This window comes from Triticum dicoccoides, chromosome 6A (assembly GCF_002162155.2).
Source record: "Triticum dicoccoides isolate Atlit2015 ecotype Zavitan chromosome 6A, WEW_v2.0, whole genome shotgun sequence".
NCBI lineage: Eukaryota > Viridiplantae > Streptophyta > Magnoliopsida > Poales > Poaceae > Triticum > Triticum dicoccoides.
The window spans coordinates 431,837,036-431,862,670 of NC_041390.1; positions in this window are offsets into that span (position 1 = coordinate 431,837,036).

Consider the following 25,635-nt stretch of genomic DNA (forward strand, 5'->3'; position numbering starts at 1 on the left):
TACTGAACTTTCTTCATATTCGATGAACGTTTTACAAAATCGATGATTTTTCAAATCGATTAATTTGTTTATATTTGGTCAACCTTTTAAAAAATTGATGTACTTTTTTTCAAATCCTATGAATTTTTTTCAATTCTATGAACTTTTCAAAATTTGATGATTTTTTTCAAATATGATGAACTTTTTTTAATTCGCTGAACTTTTTTCAAAATTCATGACCTTTTTTCTTCAGATTTTGTGTTTTTTTTCCAAAATTGACGAATGTTTTTAAAGTAGTGAACTTTTATTAAAATCAACCATTTTTTCAAAATTGATCAATGTTTTCAAAATCAATGAAGTTTTTTTCAAAATTGATGATTTTTTTTCATAATTTGGTAATTTTTTATCCGTGCACTTTTTTCACCCACGGATTTTTTTTAATAAATCTATGAAATTTTTTATTTCACAAAATATGCAAAATCGTTAAAAACAGGAGGGCGGTCTTTTTCCTGAAAAGCAGCACAACATAGCCGGAAAAAATCTCAATGAGGCGAGTTGATGGAGCAAACAATTTTTTAGTCAGCGAGTAAGCGAAAGCGGAGCGAGTGAGGGATGTTTAATGGGCTGCAGCCTGCTGCTGGTTGCTGTAGGCACCACTTCTCCAACGGGTGCCTACAACGACAAATATGAGCTCCTGTTAAAGTGTGTGCTTCTTATGAAAAATGTAAAAAAATCACAGCTGTGCTTTTTGGGCTCTGTTTTTTCTTTTGATTTTTTTTTTCGTTTTTGCCTTTTGCTGGTTTTCCAATTTTCATTTTTTTCAGGTTTCAATTTTCAGGATTTTCCATGAAAAAATGTTTGTCAAAACCTATTAACATAGGATTTAGATTCAAAATCCTCGACATGAAAAATCCAATAGTGAAAGTTGTTCGTTATTTCGGTGCACGGCTCAGGAGATAGAACATCTTGAATAAACGAATCTACAAAAAAAGAAAAATTCAGGTTGGGACAAAGTGGCGCACATGTAGTGTGGCACTTGTCATCACCCAAGAAGGTGAGGAGTGCCCTTTGAAAGGGGTAACCCTTAACTAGTGATTTCGGTAAAAGAGACTGTGTGTTGCGATGGGAAAAAAAATACCATACGTCCCCAATAGGTCCACATCCTTTATTTTAACATGGCATCCCATCCATCGTTTATCCTTCTTCTCACCTTTGCTGACGGTGGCCTCAGTGCTCATATAAGCACAACGCATTTGAATGTGGTCAATCCTAAAGCGTTTCTTTCTCGGCATACGATGAGCAATCTACTTTCTTTTCTCCCCTATAAGGATTTGCCGAGGCATGCATACATGGTTTATCGATGGTTTCTTTTGACTCCAATCTGGTTTTGCCGAGGTGCTTGTTTGCAATTTAGATCGGCGTCGTTACGAAAGAAAGACGAATCATGCGCTATTGATTAAGGTTGCACCCTTAATAGCATTTTAAAATGGTCAAAAATGTGAAATAACATCATATTCAGATTCTACACAATTTTCTAATGAAATTTCGTGCATACCATGTTAAAAGTAAAGTTAGGGTTTAAAGGGTATGTATTTTTTTAAAGCATTTGTTCTAGATGGGCCATGGGTTGGCTAACTCAAATATTAGGGACTTTGCTCTTTAATTCCTGTCACTTAAATAGCAAAGGGTTTCTGTAGAAATGTGAAAAAGGTTAGTTTTATGTCACTTAAGGATGGACTATGACTTAATTACCAAAAATAGAAGGGGTTTTATGTAAAATTACAAAAAATGATTCGTCCTATTTTCATGATGGACTTCAGGTTAATTACCAAAAAGGCAGAGGGTCCTATAAAATGCGTGGTGGACGGACAAAAGCTCTCTTCCCTTTATTAGTAGGTATATAAATGACTTCAAATCATAGACCTGTGCAAAGAACTATATTTTTGAGCAGAACAACTCGTTATATTCCATAACAGATTCACACAAAAGATATAAACAAAACAGTGTTCCAAAGATATGCTCCACAAATAGTTTTTGTGGTAATATCTCTTTGAATTGCAAGTTTTAGCCACTCTGAAAATAACTACAGCAAGGGTAGGACGGGGTACCGATCATTGTTGGTTGCCTCCGCCAGGAAACTTGGTGATAGCTAATATGGATGATGTAGGGAGAGGTGCAATCATAGCCATGTGCAGATATCACACAACAACTTATTTGCATTCTTCGGTTGTCTTTTCTAGTGGAGCAGGCGATCCTGCCATGCTTGAAGCTCTTGCATGTATCAAGAATTTTTTTTTCCTTTTTTAAAAAAGAAGGAGAATCTCCGGTCTCTACATTTGGACGATGCATGCATTAATTTTATTAATTATTCACACAAGACCTTATAAAGTCATACAACAGTGAGACTAAAGTCATCGTCTAGGCAAAATCTGTCGCTACTTCTATCCAGTTGATGAAGGGGTGCTGATAGTCTGGGCCTAATACCAAACAGACCTTGCAGCCAAACCTAACATCTAATACCTGAGGTCCCAACTAGGACTCCTGCCGGGTATGGGGCACCCACCAGTCCGGCGCACTCCTCAACCAGGACGCATGCTGGGTATGAGGCCGCCGCAGCCACCTGCCACCAATCCATCTTCAGTGTTGTACTGTTGCATCTACCTTGTCCGGTCTAGCCGCCGTCGACGCCAAACAACGCCACCATCCTGTGCTCGTCCATCATCATACGCCCACCGGCGAGACCCCGTTGCTCCATACCGCTGAGACCCGCCGTTGTCGACGTGGCAAATGCCACGCCGCTCCTCCATCGCGAACACCACCTGTTGCCACTGGTCCCATCCCCTTCGCTTGCAGTTCCTCTAACCAAGCACCCAAATGCCCCAGGCGGTGCCTCCAAGAAGCGTACGACACAGCAGTGCCGCCGCCGCCCAATCTAAGGAGATTTTGGGTTTTCACCTGGGCATGGGGTCAGCGTGGAGGGCAGGTGAGGGAGTCCTAGACTAAGGGGTCCTTGGGCGTCCGGCCTATTAGGCATGGGCCGGGCTGATGGGCTGTGAAGATACAAAGGCCGAAGACTCTACCCATGTCCGGATGGGACTCTTCTTGGCGTGGAAGGCAAGCTTGGTGACCAAATATGAAGATTCCTTTCTCTGTAACCGACCTTATGTAACCGTAGATCCCTCCTGTGTCTATATAAATCGGATGGCTAGGTCTGTAGATAACTTCTCATAATTATAGTCAGACAGGCTAGACTTTTAGGGTTTAGCCATCACGATCTCATGGTAGATCAACTCTTGTAATACTCATATTCATCAAGATCAATCAAGAAGGAAGTAGGGTATTACCTCCATAGAAAGGGCCCAAAACTGGGTAAACATTGTGTCCCTCCGTCTCCTGTTACCATCGACCTTAGACGCACAGTTCAGGACCCCCTACCCGCCGGTTTTGACACCGACATTGGTGCTTTCATTGAGAGTTCCGCTGTGACGTCGAAAGATAGGGTCGATGGCTCGCCTTGTTCTCAAGGACAAAGTCACCTCCGGGGAAGCACTGGCCCCAGGCCAAACCCTCTGGCTTCATCATGACCGCCCGTTCGGCCGTTAAGCTGATGATGACTTGTCGGGTCATCGAAAATCCCCTTCATGTTGACTCCAAATACTCCAAGCAGATGGATCCAGCGGAGCTGTCGTCTTTAAACAAGCTCCTAGGTCGCATCGCCGCTCTAGGGGTCGCCACCGACTATGATGGGATTGGGCTTAAACCCGATCAGAGAGAAATTAAAACTCCGTCGATCACCCATCAGATAGCGGTAGTAGAGGAGCAAGTCGACAACTCTTCCTCTATATTGAGGACGAACCATGTTCGGATCTCCGAGCTTGAAGAGTCGGACACCTACCTGCAGAAGGACATACCTTGTCTTCCGAACATAGAATTGGACGACATGCCCAAAAAAACCAGTTGGCATCGCGGATCCCGAACTACTAAGCTTGGAAGTTCTTCAAACTCCGGATCCTAAATGGAGTCAGGGTTCGGATTTTAAACCATCCGCCCACTCAGATATAAGCGCTCTCATGGGCATACAACAACAGTCTCAGGAAACGGTCCATCACTTATGGGCCAGTTTCCTCCTTGTCAAAGATAAGATTGAAGATTGTCGCGATGAAGACGCGATTTCAGCGTTCCGCAATAATTGCACGGATGAAGGATCCTCAACGCCATCAACCGTCGTCATATATCACACTTCGCAGACTTGGCAACCATAGTATGCAAGTACTACGCAGTGGAAAGCGCTTGGAAAACTCAGGCAGCTCGCTGGGAACCACCGGTTTCCACCCAACCCCTCGTTCAGGTGAAAAGGACGCACCCTCGTGGCACGCCCGGCCCAATGGTAAAGAAATATAAGCCCGTTACGGGACACGGAACCGTTTTGGAGGGATGGCTCGATGGACCATGCAAGTTACATGCAACACCGGATACTATATCAACACACAGCCTTAGAGCATGTTGGATACTCCGGCAGGTGGCCAAGAGCGGCTAGGATATCCTCACCAAAAACAACCCAGAGCAATATCCCCCAGAAGACGACGACCCCAGAGTATTGACGGGCTTCGAAACTTTCGCTTCAAACAGTAAGCGCAAAAGGGCACTCCGCAACCTCGCCGAAGTCTGTCAAATCGCAGCAACAAACCCTTGGAACGACATAGCCATAACTTGCAATGCCGACGACGAACCAAAATTCAGGACAATTCGGACACCAGCCGCCTTGGTCCTCAGTCCGATCGTGGACAGCTTCCGGCTCACCAAGGTTCTCATGGATGGCGGCATCAGACTAAACCTCATTTACGAGGATACACTCAGTAAAATGGAAATAGACAGGAGCCGCATCGAGCAAAGTAGCACGACCTTCCGAGGAATTATTCCTAGTCGGGAGGCATGATGCGCGGGAAAAATCACGCTCGACGTGGTATTCGGCACACTGGAGAACTATCGGACCGAGGAATTAACCTTCCAAGTGGCCCCTTTCAACAGTGGATATCACACACTATTGGTGCGAGATGCATTTACACGCTTCCAAGCTATACCTCACTACGGGGATATGAAGCTCAAGATGCCTGGGTCCAACGGCATAATCACTCTCGCCAGTGATCCGGACATAGCACTCCACGCCAAAAATAAAACCGCATCCCTGGCCCTCGAGGCATTATCCAAAGCCCTAGCGGCCGAAGAATTAACCGTTTTACGCTCCATGGTGTATAGGGACAATGTAATCCTGGACAAACGATCCAAATCCACCTCCTTCAAACCAGCAGAAGAAATAGTCAAATTCCAAGTCCATCCAACGGACCCCAAGAAGACAGCATCTATTGGGGCACAACTAGACCCAACGGTCGACACCGCGCTATGAGAGTTTTTGCGTGAGAACTGGGATATATTCGCCTAGCACCCCTCGAATATGCCAAGAATCCCACGCAGATTGGCCGAACACAGCCTCAATATATTGAAGGGATATAAACCGGTCAAGCAAACACTGCGGCGCTTTTACGAACCTAAACGTCAAGCTATGGAGGAGGAGCTAGCCAAGCTAATCGAGGCCGGATTCATTAGAGAAATAAAACACCTGGACTAGCTAGCAAACTTGGTGATGGTACCAAAGAAGGATAAATCATGGCGCCTATGCATCGATTTCAAAGACTCCCTTCCCCTCCCCCGCATCGACCAGATCATTGACGCCACCGCAGGACACGACTCACTGTGCTTCCTCGACGCATATTCCGGATACCATCAAATCAAAATGAAGGAGTTTGATCAAGCCGCAACAACATTCATTACACCATATGGGCCATTCTGCTTCAACACCATCCCCTTCGGGCTCAAAAACACCGGGGCCACTTACCAACACATGATTCAAACATGCCTGGAGAAAAAAATCGGCAAGACAGTCGAAGCATACATGGACGACATCGTCATTAAAACTAGGCACGCCGGTTCACTGATAGACGATTTACGTCTCACATTCGACAACCTTCGTGCATATGACATCAAGCTCAATCCGGAAAAGTGTGTTTTCGGCGTCCTTGCTGGAAAGCTGCTGGGCTTCATCATTTCCAATAGAGAAATTGAAGCAAATCCAGCCAAAATCCGAGCTTTGTCACAATTGGCTACGCCAACGGACCTTAAACAGGTCCAAAAACTCACAGGATACATGGCAGTTCTAAGCCGCTTTATCTCCAGATTGGGAGAGAAGACATTGCCACTGTATCGCCTCCTCCGGCGCACCAATCACTTCGAGTGGACAGATGCGGCAACAGCCAGACTGGAAGAAATAAAAACCCTTCTTGCGAGCAACCCAATCTGGCCATGCCGAACGTCGGCGAACCCATGTTATTATACATATCGGCAACACACCAGGTGGTTAGCGCTGTGCTCGTTGTTGAGCGAGAGCAGGACGGACACAAATTCCCGCTTCAGAAGCCGGTATACTACGTATCCACTGTCCTCACACCATGCAAATCTCGGTACCCTCATTACCAAAAGATAGCATACGCGGTCTTCATGGCATCCCGGAAGCTACAACACTACTTCCAAGAATGTTCTATCACGGTAGCTTCCGAAGTACCACTCAATGACATAATAAACAACCGTGATGCTACAGGCCGGATAGCCAAATGGGCCATTGAGCTCCTTCCATTCGACATAACATACAAACCGCATCAGGTTTTTACTGGCCTATGGCCCGAGCAGATGCACAGGACCTTGTCCAACGTTGCGTCGGATGCCAGCTATTCGCCAACCAAAGCCACATGCCCCCCACCGCTCGACAAACAATCCCCATCACTTGGCCTTTCGTGGTCTGGAGGCTCGATATGGTCGGACCCCTTAAAGGAGGAAGCCATAATAGAAAGTATCTGCTGGTCATGGTGGATAAATTCACTAAGTGGATAGAGGCCAAACCAGTTAAAACGGCCGAGGCGGAGCCAGTGATAGAATTCATATCTGGTGTGGTGCACCGTTATGGTGTTCCACACAGCATCATCACCGATAACGGCTCCAATTTCACAGCCGATGAGGTGAAAACTTGGTGTGCTATTCTGGGCATTAAGCTCGATTACGCCTCTGTCTATCACCTGCAAACAAACGATCAAGTCGAACAGGCCAATGGTCTTATTATGAGCGGTATCAAACCCAGACTAGTGCGGTCTTTGAGAGAATCAGACAAGCACTGGGTTGAGGAGCCTGACTCCGTACTCTGGGGGTTGCGGACCACGCCCAACCGTACCATTGGATATACACCTTTCTTCATGGTGTACGGCGCTGAGGCTGTGTTACCCTGCGATATTATCCATGACTCACCTCGAGTGTGCATGTACGAAGAGAGGGAGGCCGAGCTTGATCGACAGGACAACCTAGATGCCCTGGAGGAGGAGCGCAATGTTGCAAAGGCCCGTTCCGCATTTTATCAACAACAGACCCACATATACCAAAGCAGAGAAGTACGGGCCAAGACTTATAATGTTGGCAAACTCATTCTATGCTTGCCGAAGAAGAAAAAGGACAAACTCAAGCCCAAGTGTTAGGGTCCCTTCATCATTGACGAAGTTCTCAGAGGAGGAGCGTACCGCCTGCGGGCTGCATCAGACAATCGCCTAGAGCTGAACTCTTGGAACGCGGCCAGACTCCGAAGATTCTATGCCTAGCACCGAACTATTCGTTTTTCTCCTTCCCCCTATTGTTTCCTTTAATTTTTCTTCTCTTGTCATTCTTCCTTTTCTTTTTCTAAGCCTTAAAGCTTTTACACGACTAAACTGCGCACCTGTGACGTACACACCCTCGAACATGTACGTCCATCATACCTGGGGGCTTCCCGGATAGAAGCTTATTCTTATTTCCCAAGCATCAAGCTCATCACATATGCGTTTTCCCATATGAACCTTTTATTCACCATTATATGCATCGATATGACTTAAGTTTTGGCAAGCTGGGTTGCCTGGCTCCTGTGCTTATGCCCTACGTCCCCGTTAGTTCGGCTAGGGCATAAAGGGAGCACCTCTGCAATTGTTACTGCCGGGTCATCTGGATGTGTACCTCAGACTGGGTGAAGCCGAAAGCTAGTGTCCTTAAGGGAATAATCAGTCGGTGGATTAAACATGTTTTTGCATTCACCCCATGGGGAACCCCCAAATGTTACGTATACTGTGATTTTTTCCAATCACAGTTCGGACATGCATTTTCACGCATGCACACCCAGGGAAAGGAACCCTTAACGGAACTATTCTCTATGGAAGATGTTTCTTACAATCATAATGTAACATAACATAACTAGCTAGATACAACTTGTCTGTTCAAGCAACTATGACCCCTACTCCTGGTTTCCATGCATACCCCGGTCTATTTTACCGCTCAGGTATTCGGAAACACTCCGCACCTTCGGGTCCAGAGGTCGAAGCGAAAAGGTCTGCCATGAAAATCGTTTTTACAATCCATCTAGAGCTACTTATATCAAGGAAAGTACATAGTCACTTGGACTCAAAAAATTCATCCTCTATACCGTATAGCAGGCTGTCTAACTTACAATCCTGCTGGGAATACTTGGCGGCTACTTCTACTTGGTCATATAACAAACTAACAGGAACTTCTTTTCCATCTGACCCTAGAGGTCCGACCCGAGCCATATTATTCGGATCAAGCTTGGTATACCGTGTTTTCATCATGGCCCAGGACTCCCGTGCACCTTCCTGGTAGGCCGATATCTTCCACAATCTAAACTGCCGCCGCGCTCCCTTGAATAGATGTATAAGCTCCTCCATCTTTCTCGGAGGGGAGGTAGATGGCCATAAGGCCTTGGCCACACTTCGCATCGCCTGCCGAGCCTGCTTGTGCACTTGCGACAGCTCTTGTAGCAGATCGCTAGAGGATCTGGACATCTCCTCTTCGGGACGACCGGTCAGCATACCTGCAAACATAACTCTATTAGTCCCCTCTATCTCCGAATGATTCAAAGGCAAGTTCGACCACATACTGAATATGCCGCCCTGCAACCTTTTATTCTCCTTTACGGAGTCCTCCAGCTGGGCCCGTACATCTTTCAGTTCCTCGCCCAGTTGGGTATTAGAATCCTGGAGCTTGTTTTTCTCCATCACGACTTTTGTTAGCACACGCTCGCCCGCGGCTAGCAGTTTTTTGGCTTCTCATTCTCTGCCTTGAGCAGCATTCAGTTGCTCTTGCAGATGATCTAATGATCATATTAAGAGACGAGCAACCGTGTTAGCATTATCGGCATACCACTATGTTTTGTCGCTGGAGGGGAACATTACCAGGAGACGCCTTCTTGGATTTCTCCAGTTCGACATTGGCAAAAGTTAGCTAGGTCTGATACTTTTCTAGCTCCTGAGTTAGCAGGTTGTTCTTCTCCGTAAGCACCTGGTTATACGATGATCCTTAAATCAGTTGTATCAACTTCTTTAAGTCTCGGGGGCTACTGGTGTATGATTATTAACTCAACACTTACCCACATATCTTTCAGATGCTGGTCCGTGGCTCTGGCAAGACCATCCCGAGCAGCTCAGATGTACGCATTGGCCAAGCTGAAGGCATCAAATGCCTCCTTTGAAAAGCCGAGGTCACGAAGCGCGGCCCTTCGACGATGATGATTCATGGCGCTCTCCACCTCAGAGTTTGTGACAGACATATCGCCCGAACCCTCTGTGGAAGGACAGTTCGGTGCCACCCCCGTGTCAGCCCCCGTCCTCAGGGCAGGGTCCAAAACCTGACTAGTGGATGCGCATCCGGCCGGATCCCCGGACGCAGTCTGGCGGATACTTTTCCTTATAGAATGCGGCGAGTGACGTCACGACTTGATGTGGCGATCAGAGGATGTATTCCTCAAAGGAAAGCTTTACCTCCTTGTTGAGGGTTCTGTCGTATTGTCATTTGCCTTCCTCTTCGAAGATGTGCTCGGCGCGGGCACCGCTCTCCGCGGAGACGCTTCTGGCGCACGTTGCGATATCGAGCGCCTCCCCTTTGAAACACAAAATAGTGTGGTGGGTGAGGCATAGTAAGGGAACTCTTTCGAAGAAAGTGCCTTTTAAAGTACTTACATGCGAAGAAGGATGGAGGCCGGGGTAATCGGCAATCATAGGTACTTCCGTACCATCGTAGCTCGTCTGATAGAATATTCCATCCTCGAGCTCCACAAATATGTCCGGATCTTCTTCAAATCCGGGGTCAAGATCCCGGTTGTGACTCTCCAGCTGAGGGTCGGGGTTATGGATCCCTTCGATAGCCTTTCGCCATTCCTGTTATGAGTGGATAGGATACTGTCTGTTAAAGATAATTCGAGGAGAGGAGTAAAATGGTGGGGTCAGAGCTTACCCATCTTGGAGGATTATACATGGAAAATCCGTCTCGACATTGGATATGGGTGAACTCCTCCTTCTCCCCTTTATACAGTTCGGCCAATATTTTGGTCAAAGCGACGGGGGTCTTTGGGCCCTTCTGACCGCAGCATGAGGCGTCGTCTTCCCCATTATAGTGCCACATGGGAAGCCCTCTTTATTGGAGTGGTTGGACCCCCCGCACTATGGAGATCACCATTACCTCGACTATTGACAATCCGGACTGGGCAAGCATCTTAATATTGCCCATCAACTGACTGACTTCTGCACTATCCTCCTCCTCGAGGCTCCGAGGACGCCAGCTATGGCGTTTCTTCAATGGGGCACTTGAAAATTTGGGGAGGCCCATTCGGACTGGGTCGGGAAGAGCGACGTCATCGATATAGAACCAGACGGAAGGACACTCTTCGGAAGCCTTCTTCGGTGTGCCGGACAGGTATCCGATCCCGGCGATATGCCACACTTCGGCTCCCCCCACTTTGAATATTGACCCTCCTTGATTACGAGGGACGAGGCAAAACAGTTTTCTCCATAAATCGAAATGGGCCTCTGTAGGATCGAAAGTATGTCTAGAGGGGGGGTGATTAGACTACTTGACCAAATAAAAACTTAACCTTTTCCCAATTTTAGTTCTTGGCAGATTTTAGCTATTTTAGGACAAGTCAAGCAATCATCACATAATTTAAGCAAGCATGCAAAGAGTATATAGGCAGCGGAAAGTAAAGCATGCAACTTGCAAGAATGTAGAGGGAAGGGTTTGGAGAATTCAAACGCAATTGGAAACACGGATGTTTTTCCCGTGGTTCGGATAGGTGGTGCTATCCTACATCCACGTTGATGGAGACTTCAACCTACGAAGGGTAACGGTTGTGCGAGTGCACACAGGGCTCCACCCAAGGGTAACGGTTGCGCGAGTCCACACAGGGCTCCACCCACGAAGGGTCCACGAAGAAGCAACCACCCACAAAGGGTCCATGAAGAAGCAACCTTGTCTATCCCACCATGGCCATCGCCCACACAGGACTTGCCTCACTAGCGGTAGATCTTCACGAAGTAGGCGATCTCCTTGCCCTTACAAACTCCTTGGTTCAACTCCACAATCTTGTCGGAGGCTCCCAAGTGACACCTAGCCAATCTAGGAGACACCACTCTCCAAGAAGTAACAAATGGTGTGTAGGTAATGGACTCCTTGCTCTTGTGCTTCAAATGATAGTCTCCCAACCACTCAACTCTCTCTCATAGGATTTGGATTTGGTGGAAAGAGGGTTTGAGTGGAAAGCAACTTCGGAAGGCTAGAGATCAAGATTCATATGGTAGGAATGGAATGTCTTGGTCTCAACACATGAGTAGGTGGTTCTCTCTCTCAGAACATATGAGTTGGAATGGTGTGTGTGTTCTGATGGCTCTCTCTTCGAATGAGAAGGAGGTGGAGGGGTATATATAGCCTCCACACAAAATCCAACCGTTACACAGTTTTCCAATCTCGGTGGGACCGAATCAATAAGCTCGGTCGGACCGAAAATGTAAACCTAGTGACCGTTAGTGATTTTCGGTGGGACTGACATGCAACTCGGTAGGACCGATATGGTTAGGGTTTGGGCATAACGTAATCTCGATGAGACCGATTACACAAACACGGTGAGACCGAATTTGGTAATTAGCTAACCAGAGAGTTGGTCAGGCAAACTCGGTGGGACCGATTTGCTCTTTCGGTGAGACCGAGTGGAACTTGGTGAGACCGAAAAGTTACATAGGGGAAACACTGAGTTTACATTGCAATCTCGGTGGGACCGATTCGCTCTTTTGGTAAGACCGAAAAGTTATGAAAGGGAAACAGAGAGTTTGCAACCCCATCTCGGTGAGACCAAGATCCTTATCGGTAGAACCGAATTGCTAGGGTTTGGCAGTGGCTAATGACAAGTGAAATTCGGTGGCGCCGGATAGGAAGAATCGGTAGGACCGAGTTTGGCTTAGGGTTTAGGTCATATGTGGATATGGGAAAGTAGTTGAGGGTTTTGGAGCATATCACTAAGCACATGAAGCAAGAGGCTCATTAAGCAACACCTCATCCCTCCTTAATAGTATTGGCTTTTCCTAAAGACTCAATGTGATCTTGGATCACTAAAATATAAAATGAAGAGTCTTGAGCTTGAGCCAATCCTTTGTCCTTAGCATTTTGAGGGTTCCACTTTCACATCCATGCCATGCCAATCATTGAGATTTCCTGAAATAATCATCTTGGAATAGCATTAGCTCAATGAGCTATATGTTGTTATGAATTACCAAAACCACCTAGGGATAGTTGCACTTTAATCTCCCCCTTTTTGGTAATTGATGACAACATATAGATCAAAGCTTCGACAAAAGATAATAATCATGAAATATATCGTCGCTTTGAGAAGTATGTGATAAGTAAGAGCTCCCCCTAAATTTGTGCATATTTAAAATTTGCTTTGGACTGCAAATGCACAAAGAGTTAGAGTCATGGGTTACTCTTCCATGTCACATACATCTTGGTGGAGCGCTTAAAATGATAAGAATGAAATACATGCACTCATCACCAAGAATAATGAATGATCACATAAGATAGATAAGATAATAGCATTAAGCAAGCATTAAGTGTAGCTTATGATCAAACACATGATCATCAATGTCTCACAAATAATTAAGCAAGCATTAAGTGTAGCTTATGATCAAACACATGATCATCAATGTCTCACAAATAATGACGTAGTATCTCAAGCACTCAAAAGCAAACAAGTTCGAAAAACCACCAAATAAAGCAAGAGAGAAAAGCAACACTCTCTCTCTCGAAGCCTATGATCTATACATCTACTCCCCCTTTGGCAACAAGTTACCAAAAAGTTCCTAGAAAATGCATAGCACTAGATCGACGCTCAGGCTTGATCTTCAGGTGGTGGTGGAGTCTGGATCACTCCAAGGACGAAGGCTTCGGTAGATGCTGAAGTAGACGCTGGAGTTGGAGCTGAAGTAGATGCTGGAGCTGGTGGAACTAAGGCTGTGGCTGGTGCTGAGGTGGTGGCTCTTGTGTCAGCAACTGGCACGGCAGATGACCTCGGACCTCTTGGCACTCTGGCAAAGGCATGACTAGTAGTCCTGCCTCTCCTCTCCTGCATGTCCTCCTGGAGCTGCTCCACTGCAGACTGAACTTCCGTTACTTTGAGATCCAAGTCATAGAACTTCTGTTCCATGATTCTCTCTAGGCTCTGCTGATTCTGAGTGAGGATGGCCAGACTTTGCTCAATCCTCAGCGTGGATGCAATCAAGTAACCAAGCTGCTCTTGTTTGGTCTTCAAGAAGTATTCAGATGCCTCCTCTTGAGTAGGCATCTTGGCAGCTTTCTCCTTCCTCGCCTTCTCCTTCTTTGCATATGCTTGTGCAGACGATGGCTCGTTCTCAGTCATCACAACTTCATTGTTCTCAAAATCTGGATGGATGGGCAAATGTTCCTTGTCCAATAAATATATGCCCGTGCCCATCTTGGAGTTGATGAGCTCCTGAATCTGAGGGGCATATCCGCAGCTCCTCTTCTGATCTGCTGCAGTCCTCTTGATTGTTTCCACTATGAGACTCATCACCTTGAACTTCTGAGGCACATCAAACACATGTAGCAAGTTGATAGCATGGCCTCTGATCATCTTGTGATCTCCAGACTTGGGCAGTAAGGTGTGCCTTAGTATCCAATTGATCGTCGGGAGCCCTGACAGAAGGTAATGTACTGAGCCAAACTTGAAGGTATCAAGTGCTTCATTTGGGATCTCCTTGAACATATTTGACACTGAGTTGTGGTCCATCTTCTTCTTGGCATAGATATCCAAGTCATCATCTTGCTCCTCTGGGGCATTAATGATCTGTGCCCACTCAGCAACTGTGGATTGGTACCTTGTACCCTCAGACATCCATGTGATCCTCCCATCTGGATAAAAGTGAGCTGTGGAGTAGAACTGCATGATGAGTTCCTCGTTCCACTTTGTGAGCTTCTGCCCAACAAAGTCAGCTACTCCACAAGCATTAAAGCTGTCATATACTCCTGGGTAGTGCTCCTCCTTCTCCCTCATGTAGGTTCAGTCAACCCATCTCATGTCACAGACAATTGGCTTCTTATCTAGCAGCACTGTCTCATAAAAATCCTGCTGCTCCTTGGTGTGAAACCTGTAGTCCACGGCAGTCCTTCTCCTTGAAGCATACGGGTCTGCTTCTATCCACTTTCTCAGCCCTGAATCTCTCCTGAGCTTCATGTCCTCGGCCACAGGATGAGCATCGTTGTGGTCTGGGATCTTGGGCTTTAGCTTTCTCAGGACATTTTCTTCCTCTTCTTCAGCAACAGTCTCAGGCACTGGGGCCTTGTTCTTTTCAGTTGCAGGAATGCTCCTTGTATTTCTCTTAGGCTTTGGCTTTGGAGCTGACTTGGCCTTGGAAGCAGCACCCCCTGATTTTATGGCATCTCCCATTAGCTTGGGTGCCTTGGGTGCTGGTGCAGCTACCTCTTCTTCCTCTTCCTCTTCCATGATGGAAGCTTTGCCAAGCACCCTAGCCACAGTCTTCTTCACCCTTTCCTTTCTTTTCTTGCCTTCTGCAGCAACTGGCTCTTGAGGAGTGGGCTTCTCAGTTGAGGCTCTTGCTTTTGACATGGGCTGCCTGCCTGCTGGCCTTTTGATTTTCAGGCCTGGCTTAGTGCCTTGAGCTGGCTCAACTCTCTTGGAAGTGGCCTCTTCCTCTGCCACATAGTCTTCATCTTCGGAATCTGAAGTCCTCTTCTTCCTTTGTCTCGTGGAAGCCTTTGGCAAGTTACTAGGAGTGCTCCTACTGCCTTCATCAGATGAACTGGAGGGACTAGTGCCCTCACTCATCACTACTTGCTGCTCTGACATGTTTTGGCTATCACTTTGATCAGACATGCTGCAAACTGACTGCTGACCCTGTGAATAGATTATAGATGAGATAGAAAAGATGAGCATCACAAAATGCAGAGATTTTTGCAAAAGAATGATCCAAAAACTTAGTTTTAGTTTCCCACTCAAATCATCTCAGATCTACCGATTTTCAAACTCGGTGATACCGAAGCAGTTTTGGAACCTAAACTAGTGAACTCAGTAGGACCGAGTCACAGTTCGGTGGCACCAAGACTGCTAGGGTTTCATAGAGTTCCAAAATCGGTCACACCGATAAGTAATTCTTGGTCAGACCGAGTCTCACTTGTGCAATGGCATAAGCCAAATCGGTGGGACCGAGTTTTTCAACTCGGTGGGTCCGAGATGGTTTCGGCGGAAACCTAAACCTAGAATTTTCGAATCAAACCTAATCTACGGGCGTTTTGACTGGATAGAAGTTTATCAAACGTGGCTAGAATCAATATGATCACAATGTGCTAGGAATCAGATTGAGGTATAGCACAAAGATCAAGTCCATACCCTAGTTCGGCGGGGACTTGCTACGGCGGCAACGGCGGGGCAGAATTCCCGTTGACGGTGACGGAGACCAGCGACTAGAGGCGGCTGGCGGTGAGAAGATGATCCGGAGACCACGAGGGCAGAGCAAGCTATCGCGCGGGCGAAGGGGTTCGGAGAAATTTCCAAATTTTGCCCGTGACTATATATAGCCCGACCCTGCCGGTGTGACCGAGTGGAACGACTCGATGGCATCGAGATTCATAACTACGTGCAGTTACTGAAACTCGGTGTGACCGAAAGGTTCAAATCGGTTGCACCGAGATCGAAAACCTAGATCAACTTAATGATCTCGGTAGGACCGAAAGTGGAGTATCGGTCAAACCGAGAATCATAAAGAGGTTTTGGAAGTTTAAGTCTATGACGAATCGGGGACTCCGAGCGCTCCTCACACAGAGTGGTTCGAATCTGACTTGATCAAATTTTGTGATGCAACATGAATAGAGTTTGAGACGAGAAAAGCATAGATAGCTAGAGGAGGTTCTTAGGCATTCTTGTCCATCCACTTGGCACAAAGAAATAAAGCCGAACAATCAAAACAACAAGTGGATGTCCTCGAATGAGTAAAATATGCAATCAGCATGCTCACACAATAAGATGGAAATGAAATATGTGACAAGGCATGCACAACCAATTCTAGCATCTATCAAGCAATTTGCGATGACTAGGTCATCTATATATGAGTATATTGACTTAGGAGTCAAGTGAGATCACTTGATCATAGGTCATACTCATCGTTTAAGCTCAAGTGGGGTTACCACTTTTACATAAAGCATTGTTGTGTTCACATCTTTAGAGTTGCTTTAGCTCAAGTCTTAGAGTAAAGCTCCCCCTAGATGTGATATCCCCCCTAAGAGGGATGAACTAACCTTGGGTTTTGTCGATGATGACTTCATGTAGATATTGAAGATGTGGATGCTCAATGTTGATGTAGATCTCTTGGAGCTATCCATTTGAGTGAATTACACTTTCAATACCTACATGGGTTAGTCCCACAAGGAACAAACAAGGATATCCATAGACATAGAGTGATGCACACAAAAGATGATGTCCATGAAAACTTTTAGGTTACCTTGTCCCTTGTCTTACCAACAAGAGGGTTTGTGACTCCTTGAACTAGTGCAAGATGTGGACGTTGATTGCACTTGTTCTCGCCAAAATGATAAGAGTGAAGTATGTTGGCGGAGTCACCCTCAAGAACTCTCTAGTTCTTCTTCTTTTGGATCCACATCATCTTGATGGGAATCCTTGGAGTTGTAGTCATACTTGATGAATTGGAGCTTGAAGTAGTCTTGGGAATCCACTTGACTAAGGTCTTTGGAGCTTCTTCAAATGCATCAATTTCCTCTTGAAGCTTGTCCTTGCCTTTTTCTTGTAGTCTTGTGGTGGAAGATCATCTTGAGCTTGTGTCCCCTTGAAAGAAGTATACTTCTCTTGTTGAGGGACAAACTTTGTCTTGGGGTATTGATCTTCTTCCCACTCAACTCCATTGGCATTGAACTTTCGCTCAAAACCAACACCTTGATTCTTCCGGTGCATTCCTTGCTTGCGCACAATTTCCTCAAATTGCTTACTCCCGGCAAGGCTTTTGTACACTCCTTTCTCTATAATTCCCTTCAATAAACTATTTTCTTGCTCAAGTGTAACTTGGCTAAGAGAATCATTAGTGGAATCAAGAGAACTACTAGAAGCAACAATATTGGATTTAACATGATCATTGTTACTGCTAGAGGAAGAATCTTTCTTGTTACTAGACTTGACTTGAGGCATGTAAGTGGATAAGAGTAAACGCTTGGCAATGTAAGAAGAACTTTTCTTGCGGAGATCATCATTGATTGCCTTTAAGAACTCATGCTCTTGCTCAAGATTGAGCTTTTCAAAGCGTAATTTCTCATGAGCTCTTAAAAGTTCTCGATGATCTTCGAAGATAGTGTCATGAGCTAACTTAAGAGTTTTTAGTTCTTTAGTTAGAGCCTCAATCTTCTCCTTATCATTGTCATTTGTTTTATCTTGATTAGCATGTTTAATTGACATTACATCATAGTATTCATCACTAGAGTTGTCGACAAGCAAATCATCACCTAACAAGTCATCTTCATCACTATTGAAATCAACATACTCGGTGTGTGTTACCTTAGGACCTTTGGCCATGAAGCATCTTCCAATTCTTTCATTTGGTGAGTCAAATATGTCATAGGAGTTGGTTGACACAAGTGCTAGACCGGCAACACCTTCATCTTGAGTATCTTCGGAGTCGGAGTGATAACTTCTCTCGGAGTGGCTGTCGGAGTCGGAGCCAGATACCCATTCACCAACATGAGCTTGATGTCTTCGTCTTGTGTAGCTCCTTGATGATTTTTCCTTCCTTTCTGAATCCTTGCTTCTCCGTGAGTATCTTCGTTCATAACGATCATCTCTACTCCTTCTCTCTCTTGGTGGTGATCCTTTGCTTCTTCTTTTTGGAGAATCTTCTCTTCTCTTGTAGGGAGCCGTACACTCATTGGAATAGTGTCCGGGTCTTCCACAATTGTAACAGTTTCGCTCTTGACTAGAAGATCTTTTGTCATTGTAGGACCTTGACTTGGAGCTTCTATCTTTGCTTCTACTCTTGTAGAACTTGTTGAAGTTCTTCACCATTAAGCTCAATTCTTCATTGAAGTCTTGTTTCTCACTTGATGATGTAGGGGCTTCACATGAGGCTTTATAGGCACCACTTGATTTGTTGTGAAGTTCCTCTTTATCCTTAAGTGACATCTCATGAGCAACAATTCTTCCAATCACCTCCGTTGGCTTGAGATCTTTGTAATTTGGCATCATTTGGATCAATGTGCACACGGTATCATATTTTCCATCCAAGGCTCTTAGAATCTTCTTGATGATGAATCTATCGGTCATCTCTTCACTTCCTAAGCCGGCAATCTCATTTGTGATGAGAGCAAGCCTAGAGTACATCTCAGAGACACCTTCACCATCCTTCATCTTGAACTTTTCAAGTTGGCTTTGAAGCACATCCAACTTGGATTCCTTGACGGAGTCGGTACCTTCGTGCATATCAATCAAAGTGTCCCAAATTTCCTTTGCATTCTCAAGACGGCTGATTTTGTTGAATTCTTTGGGGCACAATCCGTTGAAGAGAATATCACAAGCTTGAGCATTGTATTGCAACATCTTCAACTCATCCGCGGTAGCTTCACGGTTTGGTTCTCTCCCATCAAAGAAGTCACCTTGCAAACCAACACACACAATAGCCCAAACGGCGGGGTTATGTCCAAGAATATGCATTTTCATTTTATGCTTCCAACTAGCAAAATTAGTACCATCAAAGTAAGGACCTCTACGGTGATAATTTCCCTCGCTAGACGCCATACTCTCCTAGGTTGTGAAACCAAGGCTATGACCACCAAAAGCTATGGAGATCAAGCAAATGGAGACCAAAGCTCTGATACCACTTGTAGGATCGAAAGTATGTCCAGAGGTGGGGTGATTAGACTACTTGACCAAATAAAAACTTAAACTTTTCCCAATTTTAGTTCTTGGCAGATTTTAGCTATTTTAGGACAAGTCAAGCAATCATCACATAATTTAAGCAAGCATGCAAAGAGTATATAGGCAGCGGAAAGTAAAGCATGCAACTTGCAAGAATGTAGAGGGAAGGGTTTGGAGAATTCAAACGCAATTGGAGACACGGATGTTTTTCCCGTGGTTCGGATAGGTGGTGCTATCCTACATCCACGTTGATGGAGACTTCAACCCACGAAGGGTAACGGTTGCGCGAGTCCACACAGGGCTCCACCCAAGGGTAACGGTTGCGCGAGTCCACACAGGGCTCCACCCAAGGGTAACGGTTGCGCGAGTCCACACAGGGCTCCACCCACGAAGGGTCCACAAAGAAGCAACCACCCACAAAGGGTCCACGAAGAAGCAACCTTGTCTATCCCACCATGGCCATCGCCCACACAGGACTTGCCTCACTAGCGGCAGATCTTCACGAAGTAGGCGATCTCCTTGCCCTTACAAACTCCTTGGTTCAACTCCACAATCTTGTCGGAGGCTCCTAAGTGACACCTAGCCAATCTAGGAGACACCACTCTCCAAGAAGTAACAAATGGTGTGTAGGTAATGGACTCCTTGCTCTTGTGCTTCAAATGATAGTCTCCCCAACACTCAACTCTCTCTCATAGGATTTGGATTTGGTGGAAAGAGGGTTTGAGTGGAAAGCAACTTGGGAAGGCTAGAGATCAAGATTCATATGGTAGGAATGGAATGTCTTGGTCTCAACACATGAGTAGGTGGTTCTCTCTCTCAGAACATATGAGTTGGAATGGTGTGTGTGTTCTGATGGCTCTCTCTTCGAATGAGAAGGAGGTGGAGGGGTATATATAGCCTCCACACAAAATCCAACCGTTACATAGTTTTCCAATCTCGGTGGGACCGAATCAATAAGCTCGGTCGGACCGAAAATGTAAACCTAGTGACCGTTAGTGATTTTCGGTGGGACTGACATGCAACTCGGTAGGACCGATATGGTTAGGGTTTGGGCATAACGTAATCTCGGTGAGACCAATTACACAAACTCGGTGAGACCGAATTTGGTAATTAGCTAACCAGAGAGTTGGTCAGGCAAACTCGGTGGGACCGATTTGCTCTTTCGGTGAGACCGAGTGGAACTCGGTGAGACCGAAAAGTTACAAAGGGGAAACACTGAGTTTACATTGCAATCTCGGTGGGACCGATTCGCTCTTTCGGTAAGACCGAAAAGTTATGAAAGGGAAACAGAGAGTTTGCAACCCCATCTCGGTGAGACCGTGATCCTTATCGGTAGAACCGAATTTCTAGGGTTTGGCAGTGGCTAATGACAAGTGAAACTCGGTGGCGCCAGATAGGAAGAATCGGTAGGACCGAGTTTGGCTTAGGGTTTAGGTCATATGTGGATATGGGAAAGTAGTTGAGGGTTTTGGAGCATATCACTAAGCACATGAAGCAAGAGGCTCATTAAGCAACACCTCATCCCTCCTTAATAGTATTGGCTTTTCCTAAAGACTCAATGTGATCTTGGATCACTAAAATATAAAATGAAGAGTCTGGAGCTTTTGAGCTTGAGCCAATCCTTTGTCCTTAGCATTTTGAGGGTTCCACTTTCACATCCATGCCATGCCAATCATTGAGCTTTCCTGAAATAATCATCTTGGAATAGCATTAGCTCAATGAGCTATATGTTGTTATGAATTACCAAAACCACCTAGGGATAGTTGCACTTTCAGCCTCGCAGCCTAGGAATAGCTCGCATAGAGCGACATAGCCCGCGATGTGCAGGATGGAGGCGGGAGTGAGACTGTGCAGTTGGAGGCCATAATACTCCAGCAGTCCTCGGAGGAAGGGATGGATTGGAAATCCGATGCCTCTTAACAAGAAGGGAACGAAGCATACTCATTCCCCCTGGACGGATTGGGAAAGTTCTCCGCCTGAACCCCGCCATTGAAGGACGTCAGCCCTGCTCGTACGGGGACTAAATCCACGGGAGGAAGAAAGCCCTGTTTTTGCAGCTTCACCAGCTGACTGTGAGATGCGGAACATCTCTCCCAATCACCCTTTTCGGAGCTGTGGGGACGAGAGGAAGAGCTGGGAGCCCTAGCCATGTTGGGGTGGTTCTGCTCAGCAAGCTCTGAGGGGGTTTTTCCATGAGGTTTGGAATGGATCTGAGATCTATTCCCTTTATATAGGCACCTTTCTAGTACAGTCAGGGTGGTATGTGTAAAAATACCCCGACCTCTTGTATTCACTCGACACGTGGAACCTAAAGTCAGGAAGGCGCAGAAGCCGAGGGGTACGACATTAAATGGAAAGCCGAATACATCGCTTTGAAGTCATCGGAGGAGGAACCCGCCTTGCAATGCCGAAGACTATCTGCGCGCCGGACACCTCGTCATTGAAGTCTGGTTCGGAGGCTACTGAGGGAGTGTTGGACTAAGGGGTCCTCGGTCGTCCGGCCTATTAGGCATGGGCCGGACTGATGGGCCATGAAGATACAAAGGCCGAAGGCTCTACCCATGTCCGGATGAGACTCTCCTTGGCATGGAAGGCAAGCTTGGCGACCAAATAGAAGATTCCTTTCTCTGTAACCAACCTTATGTAACCCTAGATCCCTCCTGTGTCTATATAAATCGGAAGGCTAGGTCTGTAGATAGCTCCTCATAATCATAGTTAGACAGGCTAGACTTTATGGTTTAGCCATTACAATCTCGTGGTAGATCAACTCATGTAATACTCATATTCATCAAAGATCAATCAAGCAGGAAGTAGGGTATTACCTCCATAGAGAGGGCCCGAACCTGGGTAAACATTGTGTCCCCCATCTCCTATTACCATCGACCTTAGACGCACAGTTCGGGACCCCCTACCCGAGATCCCCGGTTTTGACACTGACAACAGGGACCTCGATGGCGCCTGCAAGGAGGAGAACGGCGACCCTGGTCGTTGCTACCGGCAGGATAAACGAGTCATCCAGAGTTTCCTATGGTCCGATTGCACCTCTACCAGCCCCCGCAAACGCACCGAGGCCGACGATCACGATCGTAAGCCACCAAGTGCAGCGGGAGAGAGCCTGTAGCGCGGAGGAGATCCACCGGCACCTCACCACCCACGCGGTTAATACGCCGTCCATCCACCCCCACGAACGTCGCCAGCCAAGGGCATCGTCGCCATCCCTAACGGGTCGCCGCCCTAGGTGCAGGTTCCTCCATGATGGCCGGAGTGGCGAGATCCGCCACGAGCGACGAGATCCGGCACCATGCGGCCGACACCATCGCCCAAGCCCGTCGTCGACCAATCCCACCGCCACTAGAAGCCCGCACGCTGCCGGGAGTCCCACACCCATGGATCTGGGCACCCGTGCACCGCCGGGAGCCCGCCGCCTCTGGGATCCGCCACACTGTCGGAAGGGCGTGATAACCCACAAGTATAGGGGATCGTAACAGTTTTCGAGGGTAGAGTATTCAACCCAAATTTATTGATTAGACACAAGGGGAGGCAAAGAATATTCTCAAGTATTAGCAGCTGAGTTGTCAATTCAACCACACCTGGAAGCTTAATATCTGGAGCAAAGTGTTTAGTAGCAAAGTAATATGATAGTAGTGATAACGGTAGCAAAAGGTAACAGTAGTAAAAGCAATGTTTTTGGTATTTTGTAGTGATGATAGCAATAGCAACGGAAAAGTAAATAGGCGAAGAACAATATATGGAAAGCTCGTAGGCAATGGATCAGTGATGGAGAATTATGCCGGATGCGGTTCATCATGTAACAGTCATAACCTAGGGTGACACAGAACTAGCTCCAGATCGTTGATATAATGTAGGCATGTATTCTGAATATAGTTATACGTGCTTATGGAAAAGAACTTGCATGACATCTTTTGTCCTACCCTCCCGTGGCAGCGGGGTCCTTACGGAAACTAAGGGATATTAAGGCCTCCTTTTAATAGAGTACCGAAACAAAGCATTAACACATAGTGAATACATGAACTCCTCAAACTACGGTCATCACCGGTAAGTATCCCGATTATTGTCACTTCGGGGTTAACGGATCATAACACATAATAGGTGACTATAGACTTGCAAGATAGGATCTAGAACTCTCATATATTGATGAAAACATCATAGGTTCGGATCTGAAATCATGGCACTCGGGCCCTATGACAAGCATTAAGCATAGCAAAGTCATAGCAACATCAACCTCAGAACATAGTGGATACTAGGGATCAAACCCTAACAAAACTAACTCGATTACATGATAGATCTCATCCAAACCACCACCATCCAGCAAGCCTATGATGTAGTTACTCACACACGGCGGTGAGCATCATGAAATTGGTGATGGAGGATGGTTGATGATGACGATGGCGACGGATTCCCCTCTCCGGAGCCCCGAACGGACTCCAGATCAGCCCTCCCGAGAGGTTTTAAGGCTTGGTGGCGGCTCCGTATCATAAAACGCGATGAATTCTTCTCTCTAATTTTTTTCTCATCGAAACTCAATATATGGAGGTGGAGTTAGAGTCGGAGAGGCAATAGGGGGCCCACGAGGTAGGGGGCGCGCCCCCACCCTCGTGGCAAGACGGTGGGCCCCTTGGCCTTCATCTTTAGTAGGTATTTTTCTTGTTTTCTGAAAAGTGTCTCCATGAAGTTTCAGGTCATTCCGAGAACGTTTGCTCCTGCACATAAATAACACCATGGTAGTTCTGCTGAAAACAGCGTCAGTCCGGGTTAGTTCCATTCAAATCATGCAAGTTAGAGTCCAAAACAAGGGCAAAAGTGTTTGGAAAAGTAGATACGTTGGAGACGTATTAGGCCGCACCGCGCGGATCAAGACTCCCGCGCCGCCGTGGATCCGGGAGAGGGAGGAGAGACCCTCTACCGCTGCTGTCGCACGCACGAGCTTTGCCCAGCACCGACCATCGGCAGCGATGAAGGGGGAGAGGGCGCTGGAGGGTTACTAGGTGGCAGCGGCTAATCCCTCCCGAGTCGCCTATGGGGGAGGCGACGCGAGAGGGAGGAGAGGCCGCTGGCCCCTAGTCGCAATCGCAATGATGTAACTCCATAGAGGATGTGTCTATATCAGGCAATATAGAATTGAAGAATATCTATGTTGTGCCGCACTACAAGAATGTGGTTGATGATATCAAAGAAGGCTCGCCAGGGAGGTATGGGGCCATCATCAAGGAGATTAAGGAATGATGATCAAATTATGCTTGATGTTCTTTTGTCCATAAGTTGAGTTGCTAAGTGGTCCTTTTCGTTAAGTGTTGGACACCATGTTTGGCTCGACACATCTCATGATTTTGTATACATGAACATTTTGAATCAACAAACCTTAGTAGGGTTGTCAAAAAAATTGTGACTAGTGAGCAACATGCCCCCACCTTGCCTATGGTGCTCATATATGGATCAGTATTTGGTGAGGACCAAATTTGTTTTTAATGCAAATCTCGACAACATATTTATTGATTTTTATTTTTATGCAATTGGTTTAATAAAAAATCATGTGTTGTAGAACAGAAATATTTACACATAAAACAATAAATAGTGTCTTATATTTTTACATAGTAGTATACATGAAAAAGAATTATTCATGTGTTGCAAAAAATAATCACATGCTTAAAAATTGTTTATGAACAACAATATTTTTTCTAAAATGTTTACTTTTTTATAAAAAAATATTGTATGTTATTTTTCCCATGGATCTAAAAAAGAGTTCTTCATAATCTTGGAAAAGTGTTCACATTTTCAGAACTTCTTAACTATATTATTTCTTTCGAAAATATACAAATAAAATATAAACGAACTAACCCAAAGGGAGCTTTTTTTTGAACCGGGCATTGCCCCTTTCTATTAACCGAATAACGGAAATACAACAGTCTCAGAATAGAGCTGGAAAGGAAGCGGGAAAGGGGGAAGCGAGTTCAACGCATCGCCGGGAAACCCACCACATGAACTCGCCTACGAGACACCTGCTGTGGGGCGAAAACCCGACGACACCTAAAGTACCCAACAAAACCAACATACACCAGCAGCATACTATGCAAAATACACGACCCATCAGGCCACATCCTCGCGCAGGAGTGAACACAAAAGTAGCCCTGTCCTCCTGGACCGGGGGGGAGGGAAGACGGCAGTTGAAGACACGATCTATTAAGTTGTCGCCGAATCTTCAGTCGCAGCGGCACATATCATCATCATGTTGCTTGTGCTGCTCCTCAGCATCTGCGACCCACGCTCCATCGCCTCACGATCTTCCCCCTTCA